Raw genomic sequence first — 13,017 nt, 5'->3', positions numbered from 1 at the left:
TTGGAGAGCAGCGAAGACATTTGTTGCTTAGTCGTTGATTTTCCTCATATACATCAACATAAGAAGCAAAATTGAGGACATTTATCAACCCTACCACAAATGCCATCAAATCAGCCTGAGGACTGATTTTTGTCCTCCACCACTCTTTTTTTTAAAACAGGAAAAGATTTATTTATTTATGCATACAAGAACTGGGGTACAGGCCAGAGATGTGGGGGGTGAGAGGATTCACCAGAGAGAGTGGGGAGCAGAACAGGCAGACTGACTGAAATACTGCTGAGGGGAGCAGTGGGCCAGACAGGAGAGGTCTGCTGTGCCATGTGGGTAGCCCCCTGGCCAGCCAGGGATCAAACTCGTGCTGCAGAGGCTGCAGATAGCTTCATAGTGCGGTGCTTAACCCCTTGCACCACCAGGGAGGCCCTGTCCACCACAACTCTTAACTGGGAACTAATTACAAAACAAAGAGGCAGGTGGGGAGGAAAAACATTAATAATGAGGCAAAGATCAAATTGGGTTAAAGAATTTTTAAGTAAGAAAAATTGTCATAGTTCTCCCTAAAATAGCTCATCAAAATCTATTACAGCAAAGGTCCTTTTGTCTTCACTGCCGTAGAATTAGAATCTTCACAATTATTTTAAAATAGTACTTTCTTTGAACAGTTAGAAACCTCTGCATTCAGAGACAGAAGAATGGGCTTTAATGAGAAAACACTCGATTGTGTCCTGAAATATTTATACCAGCTTTGCAAACAAATATAAAACGTTTAACAGTGCTGCCTCAAAAAACGTTCTTGAATGGGATAGAAAAATATAGTCTCAGATTCACTTGTCTAATTTGCCAATTTTAGGCAACTTTTTTAAAGTCCAGGGGAGGTGAATAGAACAGAAAAATAAAAAGGAAGTACACACAATTCTTAAAGCATTCATTACATTTATGCCTATCTCTTAACCAAATATGAGGCCTTTGAAGGCTGAAATAGTATTGCATGCTCCGAATCTAATCCCAGTGCTTGAAGTTTAGATAATAAATGTTTGAAAATACCTAGTCAATAAAAGTTTATTTTGCATCTACCATGTACTAATCAAGCTGCCTTATTCTAGGCACTGATAAAAGGAAGGAAGGAAGGAGAGAAAAGAAGCGAGGACTTTCAAATGTGCTTAAAAGATGGATGACGACTTTAGCAATACAGGCATAACATGATGGAGAAGTAGTGTTTTCTTGAATGAATACGTTCAGACAAATTACTTTGATTTAACTAATAATTTTGCCATAGTGGGGCCTCCCTGGTGGCCCAAGGGGTTAAGATGCAACCTATGAGGCTCTCCACAGCCACTGCAGCACTGAGTTCGATCCCCAGCCAGGGAGCTACCCACATGGCGCAGCAGACCTCTCCTGCCTCTCCCGCTGCTCCCCTCAGCAGTGTATTTCAGTCAGTCTGCCTGTTCTGCTCCCCACTCTGTCTCTGGTGAATCTCTCACCCCCTCACACCTCTGGCCTGTACCCCAGTTCTGGTATGCATAAATAAATAAATCTTAAAAAAAAATTTGCCATAGTGTAAACCTTTATTACTAGGAAGTAATGCATCAAGGCTAAGCTTTGATAGTGTATGTGATTAAATTTGAGTATTTCAGTTTATTATTTTCCTCTAAGGAATGTAGCATCACCTTTGGAGGGGGAATGGATTTTCATCTATTTTGTTTACAGCTGTATCTCTAGCACATAGAGCAGTGCTTGGCTCATAATGTTCAATAAGTATCTATGAATTAATATTAATATCTTACCGTCCTACCACAGGCATTATCTGGCATACTTGTGAAAATGAGACCTGTAGGGAGATGTAATGTTCTTCCCAAGATCATTTAATAAAAAACTATTTGAATTCCAACTGTCATCCAATGTTTGTTTCTGAAAATATTTCTAAGATCCCAAGGGGTATCTAAGATCCCAAGCTTTTTCATTATACCAGACCATGTTCTATTGCTCAGGCCTCAGATTCTAGTCTCATTGACACTAGCAAATAAATACACACAAAAAAGTATAGTAAATCCACGGCCTCTTCACCTGCCTTTGCCACAGAGCCTTTCTCTGCCCACCTTCTGTCTGATGTTGTCTGAAGGGGTCTGTGATAATCACTGAACTACGTAACCATCCAAATGAGCTTGTTCTTGCATCTGTTAAGGGCCATCAGAGACCCCGTGCAATGAATTTCAATTTAAGGAGCTTTATGTCCCATCTGGAGAAGAGGAGTCATTCTCATGTAAGAGGAAAAAAACCATTGTGATTTTAACCTGGTTTTAACGGAAATAACTCAATTCAAATTTTAAATTTTAAATATGTTTAAATATTGCATGTTTCAGCACACTGAGAAAGAATAATCTTGCCAAGCATTATTTTCAAGTCACATTTGCACAGCAGTAAATGCTCATTAAAATGCTCATTAAAAATAAACCATGTATACAGGAGCTCTCATTGCAGCATTGTTAGTAAGAGCAGGAAACTTGACATTAACCCAAATGTCCATCAAAGGAGATGGGATAAAGAAATTGTGTTATGTTCATACCATGCAGCTATTAAAAAGGATGCAGTGGGTCTACATGTGCCAGTGTGACAAGCTATTTAACAGAGACCAATGAATTAAAAAAGCAAGATTCAAAACACTATGCTTGCTTCTAATACTAACAATAATAGTAGTAAATGTCAGTGTCAGCAAAACATCTGGACAAACATACAACAAACTATAGAGAGTAATTACTCTGGGAAATAACATTATAATTTCATTTTTCAACCTCGTACATCACTGCATCATGTGAAATGTTGATGCACTTCACATATCCTGTAATTTTTAAACTTCTTTTATGTCATTTTAAATATAAATAGGTAAATAAGTACATTTTAAATGAGTAAACTTTAATTTTATTGATATTTAAGTTTAAAATAGTAGTTCCTATGTAAACTGAATATGATTTTTCCAGAGTTTACTTTATGCCACAAACATTATATGTTTATATTCATTAGTCCAGTAATCTGTAGTACAGAAAACTTTCAATCATAAAAACATTTTTTACAATTCTTTTATAATTGCAGAAAGTTGGAAGCAAGCCACATGGTTAACAGAGGAGCAGTTAAATTAACTGTCATTCTCAATAAAATATTATGCAGCCATTTAATAAAGTGAAGTGTTAAGATGACTGAAATTACATGAAATGCTCGTGTTATAATGTTAAGGGTAAAAGACATGATACAAAATTATATATTCAAATGTGTTCAGTAATATCTCTCAATGGAAAATAAAATAGAGTTGCCATAGTTAAGAGGAATGTTGTTTGGATAGAGGTTATTTTTCTTTCTTATGCATTTTCATAATTTCAATTTAACAACTTGCTACATTTATAATTAAAACATAATCAATGCTATTGATAAGATATTAAAGAATTCAAAACTTTTTGTTACTATAAATTTATTCACACTTTTTTCTTTGACTCAACTCACCTGTTTTTGTTTTTTTTAAGTTTAATTTTTATTTATTTATGTATATAAGAATTGGGGTTTAGGCCAAAGGTGCTGGTGAGGGGCGGGGGTGAGAGGTTTCACCAGAGACAGAGTGGGGAGTGACTGAAATACACTGTTGAGGGGAGCAGCGGAGGAGACTGGAGAGGTCTGCTATAGCAACTCATGCAGCAGTGGCTGGAGATAACTTGATTGTGCTCAGACTTTAACCCTTGCACCACCAGGGATGCACAACCCTCCTGCTCTTTTTGAGGAAAATCCAGTTTAATATGTCATATTGGAGGGATAGGCTATGTGGGAGAAAGTATATAGTCAAAGAACAATATCAGATTCAGAAACATTATAAGAGGCAAATTACAGTGAGAATAAGAAATGAAGGTGAAAAAATAAAACAAAACAAGAAAAGGGCAATTTTGATAATTGATGATAATGAAGTATGATTTGAGGACTCTAAGTAACCTGAGTCTGTATCAGTGTTTTCAAAAATAGAAAAAAGAAAAAATAAGGAAGTGTCTGACTGCCAGTGGGAGTTCTGGGTTGTGACCTTGATTTGACTTTGCTAATTTGCTGTGGACAAAGCCACACTACTTTAACCTACAAAATCTTAAGGAGGAGTCAGACAGCCTGAGACCGACTCCCAACTCCCAGCTCCATCGCTCCCATATGACCAATTTTCTTACCCTTCTCACAAGTTCATTTCTTTACATGTCAAATCAAGGCAATAATGTCTCATGTGTTTCTGCAACATAGGTACATCCCTTCCCCTTCATTTTAGGAGAATTCTGAGTCTAGAATTCAGATTCAGAATTAAAATTTAACACAGTTGTTTTACAAATGAAAAGACAGACAGAAACATGAAAAAGCTGGTAGAAAGAATAGTAGGTGAGGAAGAATCTGCACTGTGACTGCAGCTTTGTCGATCTATCTTGCAGCCAGGATAGCTAAACAATCCAGTTCTGACCAAAGGTTTATAAGAGAAACCCCCCCTGGGAGGGATGGGCAAAGGAGGGATTATGAGACATATACTCTATCTCCCTGATAAAGGATTCTCAAAAAGGGTAAGACCAGGGCCGCGTGCCCCTCCTGCCTCCCACCTATTTCTCACCTTCAGGTATAGTCACAGTATCTGCAGCTGTTGCATTATCTGGCAACCAATAATCAGCACAGTTGTTTGAAAGAGTAACATGCTCAGGAAAGCAGAGCAGAACCACAGTAGGGAGTGTCCTTGAAGTGTCCTCGGAGACAGTAGGGAGCAGCTGGACCCATGGAAGTGCCTGGCCCCAGACTTCTTGTTATATAAGATAATTAAACACCATATAGTTTGAGGTACTGTTTGTGGGCATTGTTTTATTTGCAACCAAAAGTACACCTCGTCATGTGTCCCTATAATTCTGAACCTGTACAATTATTTATAAATTGATAAAAATGAGTTCAGACATGATCTGTACTTAGACCTTTTGACTTGAAAATAAAAAAGAATACAGAATAATTTTACACTGTCAAATAGAAGCCAGGCACTGTGCTAGACCCGTCATATACATGCCCAAACCTACAATTTCCTTTATTACTCATATCATGACACTGAAGGGCCTCTGATTCAGAGAGCTACAAAAGCTGCTTTGGGAGGCAACATATCTAATTCTGTCTCTAGTACAATATAATGTGAGTGGAGGAAGACAGCCAGGAGCCTGTGTGGTATAGTGACTAAGAATGTAACAGGATACTTAGGTCTTTTCCTATCACCCCTGAATTGACAATCAGGACCCATAGCAGGAACAAAAAGAGTTAAGACCTCCACTTTCTAAAGAGGTTTGCCTACAATTGGGATGACTCTCTGGTCTATGAGGAATATAGAACTAACACCACCGCCACCCCATACTCCCTCCCAAGAGGTCAGGGAGAGGCAGTCTTTGGAGAAGCCTGTGACTTGCTTCATGGGAGGGCACTTTCCTCTGCACCATCAGGCTGAGACTACAAAAGAGGAGTGAGAGGATCCCCAGGTTATCTCTCACTGAGAATTTTTTTTTAAGATTTACTTATTTATTCATACAAGCACTGGGTGTAGTCAGCAGCACGGGAGGGTGAGAGAATGGATCGAACCGGCACTACAGAGGCTGCGGGCAGCTTCGCAGCCCAGCGCTCAACTGCTGCACCACTAGGGGAGGCCCCCTCTCACTGAGATTAAGGGTGTCTCCTAGAATGGTATCAAAGAGCTTCTCATTCCTGGATCTGTTAATAACCTTTGGCAATACCGCCTTGGCAATGCTACCTTCTGGCGGACAGAGGGACCTGAGGTAGTGTTCGCTTCCACCAACCGAAAGAACTACAAATCTGATGCAATCTTAACAGGAAGTTGCAAGGTCCATGGAAAGCGCATGCGCAAGGCAAAAGCTACGTAAAGCCAAGAAAAGCGCATGCGCAGACTTTCCTATATATATCCCTGCCCCTCGGTAATAAAGAGAGTTCCTGCTTCCTGCGAAGACGAGTGTACGCATTTTTCATCCCCAGCCCCTCCACCGAGTTCCTGAACCCCGTCGGCCTGCAGGACGGACCGACAAGTGGCGCCCAGCGTGGGACACGAGTACGAGGGATCCTCTGAGGGACCGATCCATCAGTAAGGTAAGGATTAGGTAAGTGATCGGCATCATGGGCCATACCATGTCCAAGGGCCAACTCGTTAGAGCCCTGCAACTTCTGCTTAAACATGATGGAACTCCCGTTAAGGTGCAGACCCTTCATAATCTAGTCTCAGTCCTCGCAAATACCAGCAAATGGTTCCTTCAGCAGGACACCGTCTCAGTACGAAGCTGGGAAAAGGTCAAGGCAGACCTTCTTCTTCACAGGGATCTCTACGGAGCCCAAACAGACCACCCCCCACCCCCCACCCCCCGCATCCTTTCTGTGTGGCAGTTAATTCACGATACCCTCCGTGAAGGGGGACCGGCCGCTTGCGAACTGGCGGCTGAGGCCCTACGCTCCGCGGCCCAATCCGAAAGTGAAATTCCACCTGCGGCGTGCGCAGCCACCCAGGCCCCGGCCCTTTCCATGTCCCATTCCCATTCCACAAAGCTGATGGAGGACTCTTCCTCCGACGAGGGGTATGTAGAGGATAACACCGACCGCCCACCACCCCCACCCCCATCAACCAAAAAAATCCCTTTCTTTCCTTTTCTTTTTCCTGTCACCTTCTTTGCCTTCCTCGCCTTCCTCATTTCCTCTCCTTCCATTCTTTCCTTCAAAATACCATGGACATTTACTCTACTGTACAAACTTAATACATTTAATATCTAAATAACTCAGCATTTAATATCTAAATATCTTCCTTATGAGAAAGAAATTGCCTTTAAATTTCACATGACTTTGAAGAAATTATACACAGATGATGAGAACAAATTAAGCTAAAACTTAGTAGAAGGAAATAATATATGGCAATCAGAATGAAAGCAAATGAAATAGAGACTAAAAAGACCATAAAAATACAGCAAACTAAGTTAAAAAAAAAACAAAAAACAAAATAGTGAAAACTTTAGCTAAATTAACCAAGAAAAATAGAAATACTCAAATGAAATTGGTCATGAAAAGTAGACATTATACCTGATACCACGGAAATATAAAGGATCATAATATTCTATTATGAGCAAATGTACACTAACAAATTTGGCTATCTGAAAGAAATAGATTAATTCCTAGAAATATGTACTCTTCCAAGGCTGATTCAAAGAAATAAAAAATCTGAACAGATAGGTTTTTAGTAAGGAGATTGAATCAACAATTTAAAAAAAACAAACACACACACACAAAAATCCCCCAAAATGCTCAACTAAGAAAACTCTAGGATGATACGATTTCACCTGTATCCCTCCCTTCCCACTCTCCCCTCTGCCCCTCTGCTCAAACCCCCCCCCACCCCCGGCTCTGACAGACTTCCGGGGACTTGTGCAGTCCCTCAAATTCACCTCCTCAAGCCCTTCTCAAACATCCTGCAAGGAAAACACCTAGGAGTTTCTCTTTACGTATTATTTCTGTAGTTGATATCCCTCTATCTGTATTACCATAGCTGTAAAAGGCTATCTACATACTTAAATTAATATGATAAGTTTCACCATAATCTAAAGAAGTCTGTTCACTTGTATTTGATAAAGTATCTTAAAAAATAGGCAAGAAGTGTTTTCACCTAGCCGTCATATAGATTAGTTCTCTGCATACCTCTGCTACTTATTGATCAAAGGCCAATTTCCCCCAACTTCCCCAACCCCCGGTAACTATCAGTCTACTCTGTTTCTATGAATTCAATATTTTTAGATTCCATATACAAATTATATCATAGAGTACTTGTCTGTCTTTGTCTGACTTGCCTATTAAGCCCTCAACTTTCATCCATATTGTGACAAATGGCAGTTTCCTTCTTTATGGCTGAATAAGATTCCATTGTGTGTATATGCCACATTTTCTTTATCCATTCATCTGTCGGGGGACTTAGATCCGCTGTCACTTAGAACCTTTTGTGTCTGCTAGAACCAATGAACATAGAGTGCAGATGTCACAAAAATAATTCCACTTCCTTCAGATATATAACTAGAAGAGGGATTTCTGGATCTCATGGTAGCTCTCTTTTCAATTCTTGAACTGCCATACTCTTTCCCATGGTGGCTAACTTACATTCCCACCAAAAGTGTTAAAGTTTTCTCTTTTTCTCTACACCCTTCTAAGTATATAATCCAGTATTGCTATAGACACCATGCTATAAAATAGATCCCTAGAAATTCCCCCAAATTGTTATTTCTTTTTTTTTTTAAGGATTTTTTTTTTAAGATTTATTTATTTATACAAGCACAAGCCAGAGGCGTGGGAGGGTGAGAGGATTCACCAGAGACAGAGCAGGAAGCAGAACAGGCAGAAGGACTTAAGTACACTGCTGAAGGGAGCAGCAGGCAAGACAGGAGAGATCTGCCTCACCATATGGGAACTCTCCCTAGCCTGCCGGGAATCGAACCGGCACTGCAGAGGCTGGGGACAGCTTCACAGCGCTGCGCTCAACCCACTGCGCCACCAGGGAGGCCCAGCACTTGTTACTTCTTTCCTTTTTGATAATAGCCATTCTATCACCTTAAGGTTTTCATTTACATTTCCTTGATTACTAGTAATGCTGATTACATGTTCATGTAACTTTTAGTCATTTTTATATCCATATTCTTTATGGACAAGTCTATTTGGTTGCATTTGCCCATTTTTAATCAGATTATGTGTTTGATTTGTTATTGTGTTGTTAAGTTCTTTATCTCTTTTAAAGATTAACTTCTTATCAGATACTTGATTCTCAAGTATTTGCTCACATTCCATAGGATGACTTTCACTTTTTTGATACTTTCTTTTACTGTGCAGAAGTTTTTAAATTTTACATAGTTTCACTTCTTGATTTTTGGTTTTAGTTGCTTTTAATTTTGGTGTCATATTCAAAAATATATTGCCAAAACCAATGCCAAAGAGCTTTGCTCTTATTGTTTTTACTAGGAATGTTATATGGTTCAGGCCTGACATTTAAATCCTTATTCCACTTTGAGTTAATTTTGTGAATGGCTGAGGATAGGAATCCAGTCTTATTCTTTTGTATTTGTAATCCAGTTTTCCTACATCATTGTAAAGATTTTTAATTTCTTCATTGAATATTAGTTTGTCTTGTCACATATTAGTTCAATATATATGAATAGGTTTATTTTTTAGCTCTTAATTCTGTTCCATTGGCCTATGTATCTGTTTTTATATCAGTAACACACTGTTTTGATTACTATAGCTTTGCAGTGTAGTATGAAATCAGGAAATGTAATGCTTTGTTCTTCCTCAAGACAACTTTGGCTCTTCAGGATCTTTTGTGGGGCTATAAAATGTTAAGATTGTTTTTTCTACTTTTCTTTAAAAGTAGAGGTAGTATGGACAATTTTACCATCTTAATTCTTCTAATCTGTGAATAGGGAATAGCTTTCCATTTATTTGTGTCTTCTTTGGTTTCTTTCATCAATGTCTTGTAGTTTTGGTACAGATCTTACATCTCCTTAGTTAAATGTAATCCTAAGTATTTTTTTTAATGTGATGCTACTGTATACTGGTTTTCTTTATTTCCTATTCATATAATTCATTCTTGGCTTATAGAGTCACTGTTGATTCTTGTTTGTTGATATTGTATCATGCAATTTTACTGAATTTATGAGTTCTGAATTTTTTTTTGGTAGAGTCTTCAACATTTTCTATATGTCCCCTCCAAACAGAGAAAATTTTACTTTTTCTTTTCCAATTTGGGTGCTTTTCTATTTCTTACCGGACTGATTTGGCTCACACTGCAAGTACAATGTGAAATAGAAGTAGTGAGCATGGACATCATTGTTTTGTTCATTTCACCTCTTGGCTTATCATAAATGGTCTTTATTATGCTGAGGTACATTCCTTCTATAATGTATTTGTTGAGAGTTTTATCATAAAATGATGTTAAATTTTGTCAAATGCATCTATTGAGAGGATGATGTGTTTTTTTAATCTTTCATTCTACTGAGATGATGTATTACAGTTTGAGTTGTTTAAGTTCCTTATATCTTTTAGATATTAACCTTTTCAGCAGTGCATATGTTGAACAATCCTTACATCCAACATGTAATCCCACTTGGTCGTGGTATATTATCCTTTTAATGTACTATTGGATTTGATTTACTAATATTTTGTTATAAATTTTTGCATCTATCTTCATCAAGGAAATTGGTCATTAGTTTAATTTTTTAAAAAAAAAAAGATCTTTTCATGCATGCATACAAGAACTGGGGTACAGGCCAGAGGGGTGGGGGGATGAGAGGATTCACCAGAGACAGAGTGGGGAGCAGAACAGGCAGACTGACTGAAATACATTGCTGAAATACACAGCGGGCAAGTCAGGAGAGGCCTGCTGCGCCATGGGGGCAGCCCCCTGGCCACCCAGGGATTGAACTAGTGCTGCAGAGGCTGCGGACAGCCCCATAGTGCTGTGCCCAACCCCCTGGACCACCAGGGAGGCCCCACTAGTTTTATTTTCTTATATTGTCCTTATCTGTCTTTGGTATCAAGATAATGCTGGCCTTGTAAAATGAGTTTGGGAATATTCCCACTTCTTCAATCTTTTTTTCCTCTTTTCAATTCTTCAGTCTTTTGGAAAACTTTGAGAAGGGTTGATATTAATTATTCCTTACATGTTCAATAGAATTCACCAGTGAAGTCATCTGCTCCTGGGCTTTTCTTTACTGGGAAGAGGGCAGCTCTATTATTTGGGAGTTAGTTGACTACAGGATCAGAGTACTTTAATTCTAATAATATCTAATTTTTGTAATTTTAAACTTCAATGAGCATATGTCATTTTAGCATAAGTTGGCAACCCAAAATTGGATTAATAACTTAAATAACTACCGGGCTATACAAATCCCTGGCAGATTGCTTATCGGACCAATTGTTATAAGTTAATGTTTATAACTCAAGGTCATCTAAGACAAATAATCACCTGAAGGGAAAGGTGGGCAGACCTGGAGCTACAGGTGCCAGAGGCTTCTAAGACTACACAAATGAACATTAGATATATCTAGGAACATGGTAAGAAATTTAATTTTTTCTGAATTATTGATTGCTACATTGCCCTCATACTTTTCAAGAAAACTGTCAAGAAAGAGGATAAATTGAAGTTGAATTAATTAAACCACTTCCTAAGTAGTTCTGGCATCTAGTAGATAAGTTCTAGTCAGACATAATCCTTCAAAAATTTGAGATTTCAAAGACCAAGAACTAAAATGATACTATGAGAAATGTGCCTGGGCAGTGGTGAGTACTTGTATTTTCATTTGGTAAATAAGCCTGTGCTTGAGTCAACAGAGCAGTCAACCTGTTGGAAAGGAAACTTGAAAGTCACAATAGGTTCCACATATTTTTTATATGTAACAGCCCCAAAATGAACCTAAAGAAATAGAAAATGAGTTGCAGAGATTGAAACTCAATCTTCTATTCTTTGTTTTGTGGCCTTTCAGTTATTAAAGATTGTATACATGTCACTCCTCACACTGGCAAAGATTTTACATCTTTATAAATGCTGCATAAGTTCTTCAACCACACTAAGTTGGCGTGATATCACAGCAAAGATGATGTATATGCAGATGAAATAAGTAGCCAAGTGTCACATAACTTAAGGGTCATCAAAAAGCTCTTTGGAAACAGACTCTACAATAGAGAGATAAATGTGTTTACTTGCAAATGTCTTAAGAAGACATATCAGGAAAAAATGTATAAGGCAGCAAATAGACAGAGGGAGAAGCAGTTGTGCAGTGCAGTTGCAACAGAGACCTCAGTCTATCCTTCAAGGAGATCTAGAGTTGGGGTGGCCCTTCATGTTGCCCCAAATTGAAGTGGGAGCATGTTGGGAGCTGAATTATGTCTCCCCAAATTCATGTTGAAGTTTTTCCTGTAACTGCCTTAGAATGGACTGTGTTTGAAGATAGAACTTTTAAAAAGTCAATCAAGGTTAAATGAGGTTATATGAGTGGGCCGTAATCCAACAGGACTGGTGTCCTTACAGAAAGAGGCACCAAGGGTGTGCACACACATGATAAAGGCCATCTGGAGGCACAGCAAGAAGACACAGCCACCTGCAAGCCAAGGAGAGAGGCACCAGGAGAAACCATGCCTGCCAACACCTTGATCCTGGGCTTCCAGAAATAAATTTATGGCAACTCTAGCAAACTAACACAGAGCAGACTTCTATTTGTCAAAAAGTTCCTCCATTCCTCCTGAAATTCCATTGTCACAAATTCCCTTAAATCACTAGTAACGTACTTCATTCATCAAAATAAAAAAATCATCACCACCACCTTGTTTCTGTCAGGCATAATGCTACGGACTAACAAGACATGGTGAGCCTGCTGGACATTGTTCCTGCCTTGTCCAATAAGACAGAGAAGTAATTACAATGACATGAAAAGCACCAGATATTAGACTGGGAGAAGGAATAATCCAGCAATATAGAGCAGCACCTATCAGGAAGCAATCGCTGATTGTGTCTTTAGCAATGGAAGGATAGAATGCAGGGTGAGAGGACAGGTGGAGAGGACGCGAGAGGAATACAGAACTGGGCATCCAGGGAGTTTAGACCTTTCATAAAGATACAAAGAGGCACTACAGGGTCAGAAGCAAACAGACCCAGAAAAATTTGTTTTGCAGAAAATCATCTGGCTGTAGAATGGATTAGATAGAAGATAGAATTTGTGTGAATATAGGAGGTAGAGATCAAAAGGGACTTTGTGATCAACCATCAGTGATGAAGCAAAGGGAAGAGTCATTTGGAAAACTGGGCAGATGTGTAAGTGGACAAGGGTGGGGGATTTTAGTTTGTGGGCTCTTCACCCATGTGCTGACAATTGCATCCCACAACTCAACACAGGATGCAACAACAAGTTTTTTTTTCAAAGGGAGATTCCCTCAGGCCACAAATAGGCAACTGCCCTACCCCAGAGA

General features: G+C 38.9%; 1 long non-coding RNA gene across 2 annotated transcripts in view; it reads left to right on the top strand.

Annotated features, from left to right (window-relative positions):
* The window catches only part of LOC129146366 (uncharacterized), a 50,045-nt gene that overhangs the window by 24,350 nt on the left and 12,678 nt on the right, over positions 1-13,017 (top strand). For both annotated transcript variants that reach the window (XR_008552981.1, XR_008552982.1), the window contains exon 3: positions 6,016-6,126. This is a non-coding gene — a long non-coding RNA (uncharacterized LOC129146366). The remainder of the gene's footprint in view (positions 1-6,015; positions 6,127-13,017) is intronic.

This window comes from Talpa occidentalis, unplaced genomic scaffold (assembly GCF_014898055.3).
Source record: "Talpa occidentalis isolate TD23 unplaced genomic scaffold, MPIMG_talOcc4v2.1 talOcc4.2, whole genome shotgun sequence".
In the NCBI taxonomy this organism is placed as follows: Eukaryota; Metazoa; Chordata; class Mammalia; order Eulipotyphla; family Talpidae; genus Talpa; species Talpa occidentalis.
This window is presented reverse-complemented; position numbering and strand designations above follow the sequence as displayed.